This window comes from Pithys albifrons, chromosome 5 (genome assembly GCF_047495875.1).
Source record: "Pithys albifrons albifrons isolate INPA30051 chromosome 5, PitAlb_v1, whole genome shotgun sequence".
Classification (NCBI taxonomy): Eukaryota; Metazoa; Chordata; class Aves; order Passeriformes; family Thamnophilidae; genus Pithys; species Pithys albifrons.
This window is the reverse complement of record NC_092462.1, coordinates 2,736,547-2,741,262: the sequence shown is the minus strand read 5'-3', so window position 1 is coordinate 2,741,262 and position 4,716 is coordinate 2,736,547.

Here is a 4,716-nt window from a genome sequence, read left to right as displayed (position 1 = left end):
TAAATGCAATGACACAGAGAGAAATTGATTTTTGACCCCCAAGCCCCAGCAGTGTAACCCACCCCCTGGGGCACAAACACAGGGGGGTTTGGTGGCCCCTGTGCTGAGCCCCACGTGGTTCCTCCTAGTCCAAAGGAAAAGGAAGGAACAAACCTGTTGGTGCAGATGATGGCACAGTCTGGTCTAGAGTGGTGGTTTCCTCTTGTTGAGGTTCTGCTCCTCCTCTGGACCTGACAAGTGATTCCCTGAGTTCTCCAAACTCCAAGATTCCATCCCCTCAGGTCCAGGTGGGAGCCCCCAGTGCCTCCCCCAGGGCAGGGAGTTCCACACTGGGAGATCTGACTCTGGTAGTCAGGGGGGATTTTGGAATCGTTGCTGGCCCCTGAGCAGAGCTGAGCCCTCAGGTGGGTGTGGAGGTGCCAAGGACTCCCTGGAGGGAAGTTCTCCCAGCTCCTCTGCCAGGCTTCTTTCCCAGCCTGAGGGCTCAGGTGTGCCCTGGGCAGCTGCTGCAAATGGACCACTGGGAACAGTTCCTGGGAAATGAACAGAGGGTGGAGAATCCACAGCTTTGGTCACACCCACCCAGGGATAAACTGGGACAGCAGTCTGACTCTTTTTTGCATCCAAGGTGGCAATCCTGGCCTAACCTACTTGAAACAGAAGTAAGACTTGTTTTATTACTATTATTTTTGGTGCAGGAATGTTTTATGACTTTTTGCTTCTGAAACAGAATTTCTTCCTCCAGTGTGTGGATCATTTGAGACAAGCTTCAAAGTTTGCCCTTTCCCAAGGGGTCTGCATGGATGATGGATGCACCTTCTTGGTGATCTGTGGTAACTGAGATGATAAATACACACATAGAAGCTTCAAGATGAATTATGTTAAGTGAAATTGATGGTTCATTTGTTGCATTTTTTGGTAGAATTTCAAACAAGCCTGCTTTTCAATGACTCAGAAATCACATTTTGTAGATGGATTGCAGCTGAAACATTCCTAAAAATCAGTGCACATGGAAATCTGAAGGATGTCCAAGCCCCCAACACCCCCTGCCCTCTGGAGAAGGAAACTGAGTGCAGGTATGTACTACCAACCCCCAGCAAATTGCTTATTTCCAGCCATAAAGCAGCAGAAAGTGTCACCAACCACACACAGAGACAAGTCAGGCAGATTTGGAGTCACTCCTGCAATGAGCAGACTGGGGGGGACGACTCAGAAACCACTTCTTGAATAGCTGCATATAAATAATAATCATAAAAGGGTGATGTCATCTGTGTAAGTGTTTACCATTGTCACTAATTTTTCGTACTCTGTGGCCCTAATTAATTTCTTAGAAATGTGTTTAGCTTTGCTGTTCACTGAGCAATCAGGAACTCGGATCTTCTCTAATTTCTCACCTTTTTCTTTTTTAATTGTGCCATTTGATGTCCTTAAGAGAAATGAGAGTAACGTCTTGAGATGTTATACTGGAAAATGTCATAGAAGTCATGCCTGTGAGAAAATGCACTTCATTCTCCAAGGTCATTAAAAAGCCCCCAGAATTAGGTGTGTGAACTAAGCTATGTTAGAGGTAGACCAAGTTATTTTAATTTATTTTGGCATAATAGCAACAAGGCAGTGTGATAAAGTGTTACCCTCACAGACTCAGTTATTGCCCTGTGCCATCAAAGTTTGATGGTGGCTTTGGCTTTTCTGGGACTGAAGCGAGCAGAGAGAATTAGTCCATAATTATTGAGATTTGTTCTCTCTCAGGCAAAAGGGAGCCCCTGGAAGTGCCTGGTACAAGTGCAAATGAAAGAGGGAAGGGAAGGGAAGGGAAGGGAAGGGAAGGGAAGGGAAGGGAAGGGAAGGGAAGGGAAGGGAAGGGAAGGGAAGGGAAGGGAAGGGAAGGGAAGGGAAGGGAAGGGAAGGGAAGGGAAGGGAAGGGAAGGGAAGGGAAGGGAAGGGAAGGGAAGGGAAGGGAAGGGAAGGGAAGGGAAGGGAAGGGAAGGGAAGGGAAGGGAAGGGAAGGGAAGGGAAGGGAAGGGAAGGGAAGGGAAGGGAAGGGAGGAGGGGAAGGGAAGGGAAGGGAGGAGGGGAAGGGAAGGGAAGGGAGGAGGGGAAGGGAAGGGAAGGGAGGAGGGGAAGGGAAGGGAAGGGAGGAGGGGAAGGGAAGGGAAGGGAGGAGGGGAAGGGAAGGGAAGGGAGGAGGGGAAGGGAAGGGAAGGGAGGAGGGGAAGGGAAGGGAAGGGAGGAGGGGAAGGGAAGGGAAGGGAGGAGGGGAAGGGAAGGGAAGGGAGGAGGGGAAGGGAAGGGAAGGGAGGAGGGGAAGGGAAGGGAAGGGAGGAGGGGAAGGGAAGGGAAGGGAGGAGGGGAAGGGAAGGGAAGGGAGGAGGGGAAGGGAAGGGAAGGGAGGAGGGGAAGGGAAGGGAAGGGAGGAGGGGAAGGGAAGGGAAGGGAGGAGGGGAAGGGAAGGGAAGGGAGGAGGGGAAGGGAAGGGAAGGGAGGAGGGGAAGGGAAGGGAAGGGAGGAGGGGAAGGGAAGGGAAAGGAGGAGGGGAAGGGAAGGGAAAGGAGGAGGGGAAGGAAGGAAAGGAAGAGGGGAAGGAAGGAGGGGAAGGAAGGAAAGGGAGAGGGGAAGGAAGGAAAGGGAGAGGGGAAGGAAGGAAAGGGAGAGGGGAAGGAAGGAGGGGAAGGAAGGAAAGGGAGAGGGGAAGGAAAGGAAGAGGGGAAGGAAGGAGGGAAAGGAAGGAAAGGAAGAGGGGAAGGAAGGAGGGGAAGGAAGGAGGGGAAGGAAGGAGGGGAAGGAAGGAGGGGAAGGAAGGAAAGGAAGAGGGGAAGGAAGGAGGGAAAGGAAGGAAAGGAAGGAGGGGAAGGAAGGAGGGGAAGGAAGGAGGGGAAGGAAGGAAAGGAAGGAGGGGAAGGAAGGAGGGGAAGGAAGGAAAGGAAGAGGGGAAGGAAGGAGGGGAAGGAAGGAAAGGAAGAGGGGAAGGAAGGAGGGAAAGGAAGGAAAGGAAGAGGGGAAGGAAGGAGGGAAAGGAAGGAAAGGAAGAGGGGAAGGAAGGAGGGAAAGGAAGGAAAGGAAGAGGGGAAGGAAGGAGGGAAAGGAAGGAAAGGAAGAGGGGAAGGAAGGAGGGAAAGGAAGGAAAGGAGGAGGGGAAGGAAGGAGGGAAAGGAAGGAAAGGAGGAGGGGAAGGAAGGAGGGAAAGGAAGGAAAGGAGGAGGGGAAGGAAGGAAAGGAAGAGGGGAGGGAAGGAGGGAAAGGAAGGAAAGGAAGAGGGGAGGGAAGGAGGGAAAGGAATCTGTCTCAACTCCCCGCCATGGCCGAGGAGGCCCCACACGGGCCCTGCTCCTGCCGTGGGGACACCAGGCCTGGGGGGACCTTGTGTTTTATTTTAAAGCCTCCTGAGTTCATTTCTAATAGTGAGATCATTTTCCCTGGGGGTGAGGGGGTAATTGTACCTGGAGGAGGGTCGGCTGCTGCGCTGGGGGTGGGAGGAACAGCAGAGCCCTCGGGAGGGTCCGTGACAAACTGTGAGGGTGGAATAAGGCAAATTAAAGCAATGGCCAAACAAAGTGAGGGCTCCTCACAAAGGTTGGCTTAGAGAACATCGTCCTGTGCAGGCACAGCAAGGCCCTTACCCAGGCACAGACTGCAATCTTTTACTCTGCTTGGCAATGTACTTATGGGGCCGCCATTTTGCGTGAGGCCCTGAGGGCCAGGCCGACATTTTGTGTGAGGCCGTGAGGGCCAGGCCGCCATTTTGTGTGAGGCCGTGAGGGCCAGGCCGCCATTTTGTGTGAGGCCGTGAGGGCCAGGCCGACATTTTGTGTGAGGCCGTGAGGGCCAGGCCGACATTTTGTGTGAGGCCTTGAGGGCCAGGCCACCATTTTGTGTGAGGCTATGAGGGCCAGGCTGCCATTTTGTGATGCCCTGTGAGGGCCAGGCCACCATTTTGTGATGCCCTGTGAGGGCCAGGCCACCATTTTGTGATGCCCTGTGAGGGCCAGGCCACCATTTTGTGTGAGGCCATGAAGGCCAGGCTGCCATTTTGTGTCAAGCAAGGGAGTCACGCTGCCATTTTGTGACAGGCCATGGATCACACCACCAGTTTGGGTAAGAACATGGGGTCAGCCCACCATTGTGGGTCATTCATGGGGTCACTCTGCCACTGTGGCATTTTGTGACATTTTGTGACAGCCTGTAGAGGCCAGGCCGCCATTTTGTGATTGCCTTGAGGGTCAGGCTGCCATTTTGTGACAATCTGTGAGGGCCAGGCCGACATTTTGTGTGAGGCCCTGAGGGCCAGGCTGCCATTTTGTGTGAGTCCATGAGGGCCAGGCTGCCATTTTGTGTGAGGCTGTGGTGACCAAACCACCATTTTGTGTCAGGCAAGGAAGTCACTTTGCCATTTTGTGACAGGCCATGGATCACTCCACTGTTTTGGGTAAGGACATGGGGTCACTCTGTCATTGTGGGTCACTCTGCTGTTGTGTGGCATCCATGGGGTCACTGCCATTGTGGGGCATTCCTGGGTCACTCTGCCCTTTGGGGCATCCATGGGGTCACTGCCATTGTGGGGTCATTCAGCTCCTACTTCAAAGCTGGTTCAGGAAATCTCTGAAGAAAGGAAGGAAGAAAATATCTTTTAGTATATTCTATAGAATTTTTTTTTTTTCAGATAAGGAGATGCATGAACAAAGGACTGTTCCTTCTCTGATTATTGGTGTGCATTTTACA